This window comes from Protopterus annectens, chromosome 6.part0 (assembly GCF_019279795.1).
Source record: "Protopterus annectens isolate FY-2018-M chromosome 6.part0, PAN1.0, whole genome shotgun sequence".
Taxonomy (NCBI): domain Eukaryota; kingdom Metazoa; phylum Chordata; order Ceratodontiformes; family Protopteridae; genus Protopterus; species Protopterus annectens.
In genome coordinates this window covers 172,075,951-172,093,095 of record NC_056737.1, presented here as the reverse complement: position 1 = coordinate 172,093,095, position 17,145 = coordinate 172,075,951, and the positions used below count along the sequence as shown (strand labels likewise).

At 29.4% G+C, this 17,145-nt stretch overlaps 1 protein-coding gene across 1 annotated transcript in view; it reads right to left on the bottom strand.

The window, feature by feature from the left end:
* Nucleotides 1-17,145, bottom strand: part of LOC122803790 (beta-1,4 N-acetylgalactosaminyltransferase 2-like) — a 493,524-nt gene that overhangs the window by 338,111 nt on the left and 138,268 nt on the right. The window lies entirely within an intron of this gene.

Sequence of the window (17,145 nt, the reverse complement as noted above, 5' to 3'; positions counted from 1 at the left end):
GAAAGGCTTAGAATGTAATAATATGTTTAGTCAGGAGATGGCACTGTTCCCTTAGTCTTTTTGCGCAGCTTACAAAGCCATGCAAAACAATCCGTTTTTTTATAATTATTTTTAACTTATATATATATATATATATATATATATATATATATATATATATATATATATCTTTTAAATAACCTTTAAAAGAAAGAAATGTATGCCCAACATGTATATCTATTGCTTATTGAGATCTATTTATTGAAGGGACAACATTTTATGGGAATGTATATTTTATGTCAATGTGGTTTTAAAGGATGTTTTAATATTCATGAGCTTTGACTAAATATTTCATTGTTTTTTTTTAAATGTATTTATGTAATTTCATTGGTTCTTCATCAATTAATTGAAGTATAGATGATTAATGGTTCTAAATACTGGTCATCTGTTGAAGAATTATCTATAGAGATGAAAACGCAAACTTGTTGTGTAAATGTAAAGGCGTTTATGAAGTGTAACTTCTGCATGGTGTGGATTGAATAAAGGAATTATATATACCTCGCTCGAGTATCAGCTTTTCCTTAGCACTCTCTTGTTTGGTTTACAGCTGTGATGTGTGCAAGATATGGGAGTCATGACAGCTGCCAGGGCTGGTAGCACACACATTCCTGATAATGCCTTGGTCATTGCACATGACCTGGCAGTTGATGAAGTGATGCCCCTTGCAGTTGACATAGATACTACCCTGCTTAGTTGGTGCCTTGATGTGTACATGAGTGAAATCTATGGCACTTTATTCCTCAGGGTAGTGTGCTACATGGTAGGAGTATTGCATATTGCTGGCCCTCGCCTCAGGGGTGATGGGAAATATATATGTACTCACTGGCATATGGTAGAAGTGTTTAATAAATGTGGTTTAGATGTTTTAATGCTTATTATAAAGGAAAATATAAGATGTCAGGATGACTTACAGAAAAAAATAGATGAGCTTGACCAGTGTATTAAGGATTATTTAATATTTACTATTTGTGAAAAAAGAAAAGTATTTTAACATAAGAATAGAAATTGATGATAAATGTGGTGAAATAGTAAATAGAAAAATGAAAAAATTAGAAAGGTATATTTATGAGTACGAAAGTAATACTAGTTACCCCAAACCCCATTATGGAAATAACAAGAATATGATGGAGAATAGACAGACTAATGAAACGCCCACCCATGATAATGGTTTAAATTATAATTATCATCAGGAAGAGGTTGATCAAAATTATGATCAAGCCTTTCCACCTTTACATGGATTGGAAAGACTGATGAATAAGCAAGGATATCAGCAATCAAATTTTCAATGGAGGGGGGGAGAAGGGGGAGAGGGAGATACTAGTCTATACCCATTCCATCATTAGAGACCAATATGTTATTGTTGTTGCTGGGATTAAAAACACATACAAAGATTTTTCTATATATAATTTTAGTAATATAATTTTAGAAAGAGAACATTTTGACCTACTTTCTAAAGTTTTGAAATTCATTCCATATAGAAAAGGGGACTTGACAAGATCAGTGTTGGATGTTAAATTATTTTTAAGGAAGGTTAACTTAAGTATAATGTTTCCTAAGGATAATATACCTATTGACCAAGGATTAAAAGGGAAGACCATTTACAACCCCCCTTTGCACCCGCAGTTGAAAAATTTAGAGAAAATTATTGAGAAAGAACTTAGAAATGAACAAAGTAAAACTAAATATAGGTCTAATCTAAGTAAAAAGGAAAAAGAAATATTAGATGAATTAAAGTTAAATTTTAACATAAGAGTGATGAAACCAGACAAAGGTGGTGGGGTGATTATAATGGATAATATACAATATGAGGGTAAGATGAACCAAATATTATGGGATGACTCAAGATATTCTAGTGTTTCGAAGAATGAAGTGAATATAGCCTATAATAAAATAGATGTGGGTCTTAATGATATGTTACAGGAAGGTCTTATTGATCAAAAAATCTATACATATTTGAAGGTGGAGAAACCTAGGATACCTACCATCTTTGGAATCCCTAAAATCCACAAAAATGAGATGGACCCACCATTAAGACCCATAGTTTCTGCTGAAGGGTCTAAAACTTTACCTTTAGCTAAATATGTGGTCACTAAATTAAAACACATATGGGTGGGAAAAAAGCTATCTTGAAAGATTCATGGGAACTGTTGAGAGAAATATCTACTAATCTATATCACAAAGACCTTTTATTTGTAACCATTGATATTATAGACTTATTTTCCTCTATACCTTACATTTCTGGGATGGAAATGTTTGAGGAAATTGTTTTTGAAGACCAGGGACTAACCCACAATGAGAAAATAGTTAATGTTGGTCTAATGGACATGGTTTTAAAAAACAATTTTATATATTTCAATGTAGAATTCTTCCAGCAAATCCACGCAGTGGCTATGGGAGCAGCTTGTGCTCCCACCTATGCCAATTTGGTTTTGGCAAAATGGGAGGAAAATTATATTTTGAACTCTGAATTCAGTTCCTGTTGGAAACTTTATCGAAGATTTTTGGATGATATAGTCATCTTTTGGACAGCAGGTAAAAAGAGGTTTGAAGAGTTTATGAAATATATGAGTGAAACCACTAATTTTTAAAAGTTCACTCATAATATATCATATGAAACTCTACAGTATTTAGATTTAGGAGTATATAAGGTAGATCATGAATTAGAAACTAAGATATATATAGAAAGCCTACCTTTTGTAATTCATTCCTTCACTATCAGAGTGCCCTCCCCCTACATTGTTAGAAAAATACAGATTTTTTACTAGAGTGTAATTTGCTGGAAGAAATGTTCATTGAAAGAGGTTACCACCTGGAATTTGTTAAGAACATTAGATCTGAGGTTGAAGAAGGAAGAAAAGGCAGATTTAAGCCTAATCAGGGGTGTATGAAAGATAATGAGGAAGGAGACAGACACATGGAAAATATTAAAGTAAATACTAGTAACAACTATCAACAAGCAATGATCTTGGAAAACAATACCCTGAATGATAGCACCAGAAGAATTTTTCAAAAAGAATGGGACATATTTGTGTCCCTTACTGATTTAGATGGAATTTCTAGTTTTCCACTTAAGGTGGTATATAAAAATTTGCAGAGTATAAGAAATATTTTGGAAAATAAGAATAGGAAGTCTAACACCAACAGAAAAAGGTTAGGTACATATAAATGTGGACACTGTTCCCAATGAACTTATATCATGAATACGGACAAGTTTTATTTAGAGAGTAGGAAAAAATGGATTAATAGTATTGATTATTTTAACTTTGAAACAAAAGGAATAGTTTATTTAGCCACCTGCCTAGTTTGTAGTTCCTTCTATGTGGGGAAAACAGAAAGAATGTTGAAAAGAAGGATCTATGAACATATTTATGATATGGCAGTTGGCAAGGAAACTAGTGCTTTGTTTAAACATTCCAAGGTATGCACAAAACCTAAATTCTCTTTCCTTGTGCTGAAACAAATTAAAAATGATATTAGGGGAGGCCCATGGGAAGAGAAGATAGAATTTAGGGAATTATGGTGGCAAGTCACCCCTTAAGCAGGAAATTTTCCTGGTTTAAATGATTATATCTCAATATTGCCACTTTTGAAATTAAGGTCTGCCAAACTTTGAAAGGCTTAGAATGTAATAATATGTTTAGTCAGGAGATGGCACTGTTCCCTTAGTCTTTTTGCACAGCTTACAAAGCCATGCAAAACGATCAGTTTTTTATAATTATTTTTAACTTATATTTATATATATATATATATATATATATATATATATATATATATATATATATCTTTTAAATAACTTTTAATAGAAAGAAATGTATGCCCAACATTTATATCTATTGCTTATTGAGATCTATTTATTGAAGGGACAACATTTTATGGGAATGTATATTTTATGTCAATGTGGTTTTAAAGGATGTTTTAATATTCATGAGCTTTGACTAAATATTCATTTTTTTTAAATGTATTTATGTAATTTCATTGGTTCTACATAAATTAACTGAAGTATAAATGATTAATGGTTCTAAATACTGGTCATCTGATGAAGTCTTATCTATAGAGATGAAAACGCTAACTTGGTGTGTAAAGGCATTTATGGAGTGTATCTTATGCATGGTGTGGATTGAATAAAGGAATTATATATACCTCGCTTGAGTATCAGCTTTTCCTTAGCACTCTCTTGTTTGGTTTACAGCTGTGATGTGTGCCAGATATGGGAGTCATGACAGCTGCCAGGGCTGGTAGCACACATATTCCTGATAATGCCTTGGTCATTGCACATGACCTGGCAGTTGATGGAGTGATGCCCCTTGCAGTTGACATAGATACTACCCTGCTTAGTTGGTGCCTTGATGTGTACATGAGTGAAATCTATGGCAACCAGTTCCTCAGGGTAGTATGCTACATGGTAGGAGTATTGCATATTGCTGGCCCTCGCCTCAGGGGTGAGGGGAAATATATGTGCTCATTGGCATGTGGTAGAAGTCTTTATTAGATGTTGTTCAGATGTTTTAAGACTTATTATAAAGGAAAATATAAGATGTCAGGATGACTTATAGAAAAATATAGATGACCTTGACCACTGTATTAAGGATGACTTAATATTTACTATTTGTGAAGAAAAAGAAATGTATTTTAACATAAGAAGAGAAATTGATGATAAATGTGGTGAAATAGTAAATAGAAAAATGAAAAAATTAGAAAGGGATATTTATGAGTACGAAAGTAATACTAGTTACCCCAAACCCCGTTATGGAAATAACAAGAATATGATGGAGAATAGACAGACTAATGAAACTCCAACCCATGATAATGGTTTAAATTATAATTATCATCAGGAAGAGGTTGATCAAAATTATGATCAAGCCTTTCCACCTTGACGTAGATCGGAAAGACTGATGAAAAAGCAAGGATATCAGCAATCAAATTTTCAATGGAGGGGGGGAGAAGGGGGAGTTGGAGATACTAGTCTATACCCATTCCATCATTAGGGACCAATATGTTATTGTTGTTGCTGGGATTAAAAACACATACAAAGATTTTTCTATATATAATTTTAGCTATAAAATTTTAGAAAGAACATTTTGACCTGCTTTCTAAAGGTTTGAAATTCATTCCATATAGAAAAGGGGACTTGACAAGATCATTGTTGGATGTTAAATTATTTTTAAGGAAGGTTAACTTAAGTATAATGTTTCCTAAGGATAATATACCTATTGACCAAGGATTAAAAGGGAAGACCATTTACAACCCCCCTTTGCACCCGCAGTTGAAAAATTTAGAGAAAATTATTGAGAAAGAACTTAGAAATGAACAAAGTAAAACTAAATATAGGTCTAATCTAAGTAAAAAGGAAAAAGAAATATTAGGTGAATTAAAGTTACATTTTAATATAAGAGTGATGAAACCAGACAAAGGTGGTAGGGTGATTATAATGGATAATATACAATATGAGGGTAAGATGAACCAAATATTATGGGATGACTCAAGATATTCTAGTGTTTCGAAGAATGAAGTGAATATAGCCTATAATAAAATAGATGTGGGTCTTAATGATATGTTACAGGAAGGTCTTATTGATCAAAAAATCTAAACATATTGAAGGTGGAGAAACCTAGAGTACCTACCATCTTTGGAATCCCTAAAATCCGCAAAAATGAGATGGACCCACCATTAAGACTCATAGTTTCTGCTGAAGGGTCTAAAACTTTACCTTTTGCTAAATATGTGGACACTAAATTAAAACACATATGGGTGGGAAAAAAGCTATATTGAAAGATTCATGGGACCTGTTGAGAGAAATATCTACTAATCTATATCACAAAGACCTTTTATTTGTAACCATCAATATTATAGACTTATTTTCCTCTATACCTTACATTTCTTGGATGGAAATGTTTGAGGAAATTGTTTTTGAAGACCAGGGACTAACCCACAATGAGAAAATAGTTAATGGGGGTCTAATGGACATGGTTTTAAAAAACAGTTTTATATATTTCAATTGAGAATTCTTCCAGCAAATCCAGGGAGTGGCTATACGAGCATCGTGTGCTCTGACCTATGCCAATTTGGTTTTGGCAAAATGGAAGGAAAATTATATTTTGAACTCTGAATTCAGTTCCTGCTGGAAACTTTATCGAAGATTTTTGGATGATATAGTCATCTTTTGGAGAGCAGGTAAAAAGAAGTTTGTAGAGTTTATGAAATATATGAGTGAAACCACTCATTTTTTAAAGTTCACTCATAATATATCATATGAAACTCTACAGTATTTAGATTTAGAAGTATATAAGGTAGATAATTAATTAGAAACTAAGATATATAGAAAGCCTACCTTTTGTAATTCCTTTCTTCACTATCAGGGTGCACATCCCCTACATTGTAAGAAAAATATAGTTAAGGGACAATTTGTAAGGGGATGTCGCATGACTTGCCTTGATGCTAATTTTTTACTAGAGTGTAATTTGCTGGAAGAGATGTTCATTGAAAGAGGTTACCCCCTGGAATTTGTTAAGAACTTTAGATCTGAGGTTGAAGGAAGAAAAGGCAGATTTAAACCTATTCAGGGGTATATGAAAGATAATGAGGAAGGAGACAGACACATGGAAAATATTAAAGTAAATACTAGTAACAACTATCAACAAGCAATGATCTTGGAAAACAATACCCTGAATGATAGCACCAGAAGAATTTTTCAAAAAGAATGGGACAGATTTGTGTCCCTTACTGATTTAGATGGAATTTCTAGGTTTCCACTTAAGCTGGTATATAAAAATTTGCAGAGTATAAGAAATGTTTTGGAAAATAAGAATAGGAAGTCTAACACCAACAGAAAAAGGTTATGTACATATAAATGTGGACACTTTTCCCAATGTACTTATATCATGAATACGGACAAGTTTTATTTAGAGAGTAGGAAAAATGGATTAATAGTACTGATTATTTTAACTGTGAAACAAAAGGAATAGTTTATTTAGCCACCTACCTAGTTTGAAGTTCCTTCTATGTGGGGAAAACAGAAAGAATGTTGAAAAGAAGGATCTATGAACATATTTATGATATGGCAGTTGACAAGGAAACTAGTGCTTTGTTTAAACATTCCAAGGTATGCACAAAACCTAAATTCTCTTTCCTTGTGCTGGAACAAATTAAAAATGATATTAGGGGAGACCCATGGGAAGAGAAGATAGAATTTAGGGAATTATGCTGGCAAGTCACCCTTGAAGCAGGACATTTTCCTGGTTTAAATGATTATATCTCAATATTGCCACTTTTGAAATTAAGGTCTGCCAAACTTTGAAAGGCTTAGAATGTAATAATATGTTTAGTCAGGAGATGGCACTGTTCCCTTAGTCTTTTTGCGCAGCTTACAAAGCCATGCAAAACGATCAGTTTTTTATAATTATTTTTAACTTATATTTATATATATATATATATCTTTTAAATAACTTTTAATGGAAAGAAATGTATGCCCAACATTTATATCTATTGCTTATTGAGATCTATTTATTGAAGGGACAACATTTTATGGGAATGTATATTTTATGTCAATGTGGTTTTAAAGGATGTTTTAATATTCATGAGCTTTGACTAAATATTTCATTTGTTTTTTTTAAATGTATTTATGTAATTTCATTGGTTCTTCATCAATTAATTGAAGTATAGATGATTAATGGTTCTAAATACTGGTCATCTGATGAATTCTTATCTATAGAGATGAAACGTGAACTTGGTGTGTAAAGGCGTTTATGAAGTGTATCTTCTGCATGGTGTGGATTGAATAAAGGAATTATATATACCTCGCTCGAGTATCAGCTTTTCCTTAGCACTCTCTTGTTTGGTTTACAGCTGTGATGTGTGCAAGATATGGGAGTCATGACAGCTGCCAGGGCTGGTAGCACACACATTCCTGATAATGCCTTTGGCCCTACCGGGGTTTAGGGAAAAAAATTTCCTTGGGAGTTGGAAAGGTTTAATGTTGGGTTGGTTTGGCCCTTATTTAAATGAAAATTTTAAGTTTCAGGGATGGCTACAGGAAAAATATTGTGGCCCCCGCCCAGGGGTTTTGGGGAAAATATTTCTATTTATGGGAAAAAAAAGTTTTAAATAAAAAGGGTTGATTTTTAAAGGGTTATTAAAAAAAGAAAAAATTAAAAAAGTCAGGATGAAAATACAGAAAAATTTTAAATAACGAAATGATTAAAAATGACAATAAAAAACTATTTTTGAAAAAGGAAAATAAATTTCAACAAAGAAGGGGGAAAAATTTTAAAGTTTAAATAGTAAATAAAAAAAGAAAAATTAGAAATCAAAATTTTTGGGGGGGAAAAGGGGGGGTACTAGTTAACCCCCCCCCATTAGGGGAAAAAAAAGTTTTGATGGGGTTTAAAAACAATGAAAAGACCCATTAAAAATTTTAAATTTTAATTTTAGGGAAAGGTTTTTTAATTTTTAAATTTTGAAACCTTTTCCCCCTTTAAAAAATAAAAATCGGGGGGAAAATATTTTTTTGGAAGGAATTAAATTTTAAATTTTTAAATTTTCCATTTAAAGGGAAAAAGGAAAAAATTTTCAACCCCCTTTAGGGAAAAATTTGGAAAATTTTGGAAAGGGTTAAAAAACAAAGAAAATTTTCTAATTAATTTAAAAAAAAAAATTTTAGAAAAAAAAATTTTAATATTTCCCCAAGGGGGGGTTTAAATTATTAAAATAAAAAGGGGAAATGAACCCAAATATTTTGGGGTGTTAAAACTATTTTTAAAAAAGGGAAATTTAACCCTTTAAAAAATAATGTTTCCTTTAAGGGTAAAATTTTCCTTTTTGACCCAAAAATTTAAAAAGGGGGAAAAAAAACCCCCTTTGGGGAAAAAAAATTTTAAAAAATTTAGAAAGGGAACCTTAAAAAATTTTTAACAAAATTTTTTAAAAAAAAATATTGGGGCCCAAAATTTAAAAAAAGGGGGGAAAAAAAATTTGAAAATTAAAAATTTAAAAATTTTTTAAAAAATTATAAACCAAACAAAGGGTTTTATTTTAAATTGGGTAAAAACTTTTTTTTAAAAAACCAAATTTTGGGATGTAAATTTTAGGTTTTTTTTGAAGAAGGGAATAACCCAAATTAAAAAAAGAAAGTTGGGGCTTTAAAGGGAAAGGTTTTTAAAAACAAAAATTTTTAAAAAATTTTGAAAAGGGTGGAGAAACCCGGATATCCAAATTTTGGTTTCCCCAAAAAAAAAAATTAATTTTAAACCCACCTTTAAACCCATAAAATTTTGGTGAAAGGGGCAAAAATTTACCTTAAAAATTTGGGTTTTTTAAATTAAAAACCCCAATTTTAAAAAAAATTTTCTTGAAAATTCATTTTAATTTGGAGAAATAAACTAATTAAAAAAAATATTAAAAAGACCTTTTTAAATTTTCCTTATTTTAGACCCCCCCTTTTTTTTTAAAAATTTCAATTTTTTTGGGTGTAAAATTTTGGGGGAAATTTTTTTTGAAAAGGGTTAAACCCCAATTTGAAAAAATTAATTTGGGGTTAAGGGAAGGAAAAAACAATTTTTTAAATTTTAATGGAGAAAATTTTAGGAAAACCAATGGTAAAAGTTTGTCCCCCCTATCCAAAATTTTTTTTGGAAAATGGGAAAAAAAAATTTTTGAATTGGGAAATTTGGGCCCCTTTGGAAAATTTAAAGGAAATTTTGGTTTTCACTTTGGAAATAAAAAGAGGTTTAAGAAAAAAATTTTGGAAAAAAAATAAAATTAAACCAAAAAAAATTTTTAAAAAGTTCCCAAAAATTTTATCAAAGAAAATTACAGTTTTAAATTTTGGAGTAAAAAATTTAAAGGGAGATTATTTTTTTTGAAACAAAAAAATATTTTTTTAGAAAACCCCCTTTTGTAACTTTCCCTTCCCATGGGGCCCCCAAAAAAATTGAAAAAAAGGGTTTTTAAAAATTTAATTTGGGGTTTGGAAGGGAAATGTTCTTTTTTAAAATTAACCAAAACCCAAATTTTTTTTTAAAAAATTAAAAAATTTGGGGGGTTGGGGGAAAAAGGGAAAAGGAATTTAAGCCCCCCCCAGGGTTTTTGGAAAGATTTTAATTAAAGGAGAAAAACTGGAAAATTTAAAGGTAAATTAATAAAATTTTTCAAAAGGGAATGATCTTTTTAAAAGTTTCCCAAAGATGCAAAAGAATTTTTAAAAAAAAAATTTTCCCCTTTTATTTAATAATTTCTTTTTAAATTTAAAGGTGGGATTAAAAAAATTCAGAGAAATTTTTAAGGGGAAAATTTTTGGGGAAAATTTTTGAATTTTTGGAAGTTTTTAAACCCAACGAAAAATTAGGTTTTTTAATTTTTTAAAAGTAACATTGGGTTTTCCCAAAAAGAATTAAAAATTAAAGGAAAAACGGACTTAAATTTTATTTAGAGATGGGAAAAATTTGGGTTTAAAGGTTTTTTGGGGTTATTTTAACTTTGGGGAAAAAAAGGAATTTTTTATTTAGCCCACCTCCTTGTTTGGTTTCATGTGGGGCCCGAAAGGGGGGTTGAAAAGGAAGGGTTAGAAAATATTTAAAGTTGGCATTGGGAAGGAAAAAAGGCTTTTTTTAAAAAAATTCCAAATTTACAAAACCCAAATTCTTTTTCCTTGTGGTTTAAAAAAATTAAAAAGGAAAGCCCAGGGAAAAAGATAAATTTAGGGAAATTTTGGCCCGCCCCAAGGGAGGAAAAAATTTTCCTTGGGTTTAAATGTTTAAAATTTTCAATTTTTAACTTTTTGGAAAAAATTTAAAAGGGCGAAACTTTGAAAAATAGAAAGAATTAAAATGTTTAAGGGATGGACTTTTTTACTTTTGTGTTTAAAAAAAATGAAAACATAAAAAATTTTTTTTAAAAAATTTTTAAATTTTAAATTTTTAAAAATAAATTTTTAAAAAATTTTTTAATAGAAAGAAATGTTTTCCCCAAACCCCTTTAAAAAACTATTGGGAAAAAGAAAATAAAATTTAATTTTAAGGGAAAATTTTATGGGAAAGGGTTATTTTATGTCAAGGGGGTTTAAAGGATGGAAAATAACAAAAAAAAGGTTTGAATAAATTTTCAAAGGGGAAAAGGGGGGAATGTAATTTCCCCTTTTTTCCCTCAAATTAAGGGGAAATAAAAGTTAATTTTTGGGTTCTAAAAACCATCAAAGTTTTTCTATAAAATTTTAAAATAATTTTGAAAGGCATTTTGGGGGTTTTCTTTCAAAAATTTGGAAATTTTAAAAAAGGGAAAAGGGGTTGAAAAATCATTTTTTTAAATTTTTTTGGGGGTTTTTTAAATTAAAGTTTCCAAGGGTAATATACCATTTCCAAAGGGTTGGAAAACCATTTCCCCCCCTTGGCATTGAAAAATTTTGGAAAAAATTTGGGGGAATTGTTTCAAAATTAAAAAAATAAGGGCTAACCCCGTTAAAAAAAAAATTTGGTGTTAAAAATTTCATTTTTTAAAAATTATGGAAAACCCGCCCAAAAGGGGGGGTATTATAATGGTAATATACAATTTTGGGGTAAAATTAAAAATATTTTGGGGGCTTAATTTGGCAAGGTAAGGGAAATTGTTTAAAAAAGTTTTGGGGTTTTTAAAGTTTTAAAAAGGCTTATTATAAAAAAAAATATAAAAGAAATGGGCCAAATTTTAACCCTTAAACCCAAAAAAAAAGAGGAAACCTTGACCAAATTTTTAAGGGAAAACTTTATTTACTAAAAATTTTTGGGAATAAAAAAAACATAAGGGGGAAAAAAATTGAAAAAATTTGGGAAATATTAGAAAAATTAAAATTAAAAGGGGTTTTTTTTGGGAACCCTAATAATTTTGTTACCCCAAACCCCATTTTATGGAAATTTTAAAAGAAAGAAGGGAATAAACAAGAAAAATGAAATTTTAATGGAATGGTTTTAAAAATTTTTTAATTTCAAAAGGAAAAATTTTCCCCAAAAAATTTGGATCAAACCTTTCCACCTTGTTTGATTTTTAAAATAAGGAAAAAAGAAGGAAAATTTAGCCTCAAATTTTCAAAGGGGGGGAAAGGGAGAGGGTAAAAAGTTTAAATTTATAAAAATTTTGGGAAAACCCCTAAATTTTTGTTTTTTAAAAATTAAAAACCTTTCAAAGATTTTTTTATAATAATTTTAGAAATAAATTTTAGAAAGAAAATTTTAATTCCCTTTCCCAAAGGGTTTTAAATTCTTTAAAAAAATAGAAAAAGGGGCTTTTGGGGGCAAGATCATTGTTTAAAAATTTTTTAAATTAAATTTTTAAGGAAGGGTTAATTAAAAGGTTTTAATTTTTAAGGGAAAAAAACCCATTGAAAAGGAAAAAAGGAAAAATTTAAACCCCCTTTTCCCGTTAAAAAATTTTAAAATTTTTGAGGGAAAAAAACAGAAATTTAAAAATTTAAAAAAAATATAGGGCTAAACAAAAAAAGGAAAAAAATATTAAGGTGAAAAAGTTTTTTAAAAAAGGGTATTTTTTCCCAGAAAAGGTGGTTTGGGGGGTTTATTTAATGGATAAAAAAAATTGAGGGTAAAAAAAAATATTTTGGGGGAAAAAAAAAAATTTTGGGTTTAAAAAAGGGAAAAGGTTTTAATAAAATTAATGTTTTTCTTAAAATATGTTTTGGAAAGGGTTTTTTTTGGGGTAAAAAATTTAAAATACTGAAGGAAGGGAAACCAAAAAAAGTTTTTTTACCATCCTTTTTTAATTTCCTTTAAAAACCAAAAAATTTTAAAAAAGGACCCAAAAAATTTTTGATATAGTTTCGGAAAAAGGGTTTAAAATTTGCCAAAATAAATTTTTTTTGGAAACAAATTAAAAAATATTGGGGGGGAAAAAGATAGAAAGGAAATTTTTTGGGACCTTTTAAAAGGGAAAAATTCCCCTTTTTAAAAAATTTTATCCAAAGCCCTTTTAAATTTTTAACCCCCAAATTTAAAGGCTTAAAAATTTTTAAAATTTTTCGGGATGGAAAAATTTTAGGTTTTTTGACCCGGCTTAACCCCCAAAGAGAAAATAGTTTTTAAAAATTTTTAAAAATTTTATATATTTAATTCTTTTAAAAAAACTTTTAAAGGAAAAAAATGTTGCCCAAAAATTTTTGAATTTTTTTTGGCAAAATTGGGAAGGGGAAAAAAAATTTGGGGAATTAATTTTTTTTTCCTGTGGAAAATTTTTATTTATGATTTTGGGTAAATATTTATTTTTTTAAAAGGGAAAATTTAAGGTTTAAAAAATTTTAATGAAATTAAAAATTTAAATTTTTAAAAGGTTTACTTATAATTTATCATAAAAGAAAACATAATTTGATTTAAAAAGGGGTTTTTAAGGTAATTAAAAAATTTGGGGAAATAAAGGAAAATTTTAAAACCTCCTTTTGGGAAATTCCTTTTTTTCACTTTTGGTTTTTTAAAACCCTTAAATTTTAAAAAAAATAAGTTAAGGGGGACAATTTGTAAGGGATTTTCACATGCCCCAATTTTTTTGGGGTGAAATTTTCTTGGGAAAGAGTTCCCCCTTTAAAAAGGGTTCCCCCGGAAATTTTTTAAGGGAAATTAGGAAATTCCCCAGGGGGTTTTGGAAGGAAAAAAAGGAATTTCCCCCATTTTAGGGGGGAAGGGGAAAATAATTTTAGGAAGGGAGAAGGAAAATTTGGAAAATTTTTTTTTAAAGAAAAAATAAAATAAAACTACAAAAAAATGATCTTGGGAAAAACAATATTTTTAATGAAGAAAAGAAAAATTTTTCAAAAAGAAGGGAAATTATTTTGTGGGGAAAAAAAAATTTTGAAAAAGGAAAATTTTTGGTTTTTAAGGGGGAAAAAAATTTAGTTTTAAAATATTTTGGAAAAAAAGAATAGGGAAAAATTTAAAAACCAAAGAAAATTGGACATATAAAAGGGGGAAATTTTTTCCCAAAGACTTTAAACAAATTTTGGGCAAGTTTTATTTAAGATGGAAAAATGGAAAAAAGGTACGAAAAAATTTTAATGGAAAAAAAGGGAATAGTTTAATTTCCACCTTGGGGCCAATTTGGGAGTTTTTATTGGGGAAAAAAAAATGGAAAAGAAATTTTTATAAAATTTTATAAAATCATTTTTTAAAAGGGAAAAATATTTTTTTGTTTAAACATTCCAATAGAAAAACCTAAAGTCTTTTTGGTGGAAAAAATTTTTAAAAATTAATTAAATTTTAAAACCCTAAGGAAATAAATTTAAAAGGAAATTTAAAAGGGGCAATTTTAACCCCCCTTTAATAGGAAAATTTTTGGTTTTAAATGAATTAAAAAAACCCAAATTAAAATTTTAAAAATTAAAGGGCTAAACTTTAAAAAGGAAAAAAAATTGTAAATTAAATTAAAATTTTAAATTAAAAGGGATGGCAAATGGGGGGTTTTTTTTTGAAATTACAAAGATGAAACCAAAAATTTTATAAGTATTTTTTTAAAAATTTAATATACCCTTTTAAAAAAATTTTTAAAGAAATGTTCCCCAAATTTATTGATAAAAAATCTATTTATTGGGGGGAAAGGGGAAAAAAGGGAAGATTTTTAGTCCCCAAATTTTTTAAAGGAATTTTTTAAAAAATTAAAACTTTTAATAAAAATTTTTTTTTTAAAATGTTTTTTTAAATTTTAATTTTCTAAAAAAAAGGGAAAAATTTTTTATTTGGTTCTTTAAATTTATGGGCAGGGGGGGGGGGGGGGGGGGGGGGGGGGGGGGGGGGGGGGGGGGGGGGGGGGGGGGGGGGGGGGGGGGGAGGGGGGGGGGGGGTGGAGGGGGGGGGGGGGGGGGGGGGGGGGGGGGGGGGGGGGGGGGGGGGGGGGGTTTTTTTTTTTTTTATTTTTTTTTTTTTTTTTTTTTTTTTTTTTTTCTTTTTTTTTTGTTTTTTTTTTTTTTTTTTTTTTTTTTTTTTTTTTTTTTTTTTTTTTTTTTTTATTTTTTTTTTTTTTTTTTTTTTTTTTTTTTTTTTTTTTTTTTTTTTTTTTTTTTTTTTTTTTTTTTTTTTTTTTTTTTTTATGTTTTTTTTTTTTTTTTTTCAAAAATTTTTTGAAAAAAGAAAAATTTTCCCAAAATTAAAAGACAAAAATTTCTTTTCCAAAGACTTTTTTCCCGCCCCCTTCAAAGGGAAAAAGAACTTTTTTTTTTTAAAAAATTTCTTTTTGAAAAATTTAAAATTTAAATTTTTGTTTTTCCAAAACAAAAAAATTTAAACCCTGGCCCCTTTTTAAAATTTTCATCGGGAAGGTGATCCAAATTATGATCAAGCCTTTCCACCTTTACGTAGATCGGAAAGACTGATGAAAAAGCAAGGATATCAGCAATCAAATTTTCAGTGGAGGGGGGGAAGGGGGAGAGGGAGATACTAGTCTATACCCATTCCATCATTAGGGACCAATATGGTATTGTTGTTGATTGGGTTAAAAACACATGCAAAGATTTTTCTATATATAATTTTAGTAATATCATTTTAGAAAGGAAACATTTTGACATACTTTCTAAATGTTTGAAATTCATTCCATATAGAAAAGGGGACATGATAAGATCATTGTTGGATGTTAAATTATTTTTAAGGAAGGTTAACTTAATTATAATGTTTCCTAAGGATAATATACCTATTGACCAAGGATTAAAACGGAAGACAATTTACAACCCCCCTTTGCACCCGCAGATGAAAAATTTAGAGAAAATTATTGAGAATGAACTTAGAAATGAACAAAGTAAAACTAAATATAGGTCTAATCTAAGTAAAAAGGGAAAAGAAATATTAGATAAATTAAAGTTAAATTTTAATATAAGAGTGATGAAACCAGACAAAGGGGTGGGGTGATTATAATTGATAATATACAATATGAGGGTAAGATGAACCAAATATTATGGGATGACTCAAGATATTCTAGTGTTTCAAAGAATTAAGTTAATATAGCCTATAATAAAATAGATGTGGGTCTTAATGATATGTTACAGGAAGGTCTTATTGATCAAAAAATCTATACATATATGGGGGCGTGGCCAAGGATGAACACAGGATAGCAGCAGATTTCTTCAGCTCCACCAATTTCATTACATTGACAGGAATTAATTACTTAAAAATTAATTCTTGAAGTAATTTTCTTTCTAAATATGTTTGTTTTATATAGTTCTTGAACTATATCTAAAAAAGAAAGGAAATCTTAATAATATTCCTGTCAGAAATTACTTTGGAAATTTTCCTGTCAGTTTATCAGTCTGAAATGAGTTCCAGTAAGACAAATTCTAAGACCCAGCATCAAGAAAGAACTCAGTCTGAGCAATTATAGTCCAGCACCCATTGCTAAGATGGATAAAATGGATACTAAATAGACACTTACAGAAAAACTGCTAAAACAAAGAGATTTCATATATGGACTGCAACAACAGAAGATCCAGATGACAGTGTTAATAGAAGAAGCTGTGAATGACATGGAAAATACAAATACAAGAACAGGAACATTGAGTTTCAAGGAACAAAAAATACAGTATTTACAAACAAAGCTGAGACCTGGTACAGATTCAGGCTAATAACATTAGGATTTTGGACCGCTGTGGTACATTGAAGGTAACACATTTTTAATAAATATGCGGCTCCTTAAACTTTAGATTTACGCAGAAGCATCTCTTTTGGTATCGGAAGAGTTGACACAGATCTATAGCCACTACTCAACTCTAACAAAAACTATCCTAGATCAGTTATAGTTAGATTTCTATCATCTTTTGATAAAGAGATGGTTCTTAAATCTGCTTGGGCTAAAGCTCCTGTTAAGTTTTTAAAGAGACAACTGTGTTTTGACAATGACTATTCTTCCATGGTAATTGCTAAAAAAAAAATTTTTCTGCCACTAATTAAGGAGCTTTAAAAAGCACAGTTTTAAACATACCTTCTGTTTCCTGAAGCTTAAAATATTCCTTCCTGATGGTCCTAAGGTCTTGATGATTTAGACTCTGCTTTACTGTTTGTCAAAGAAAATGATTTTGGATAAAATAGAAGAAATGGAATGGGCTAGTTCTTCATTAAAAGATTGGCAACTGAAGCTTCCTGGAAGACTTCAGAGAAGAAG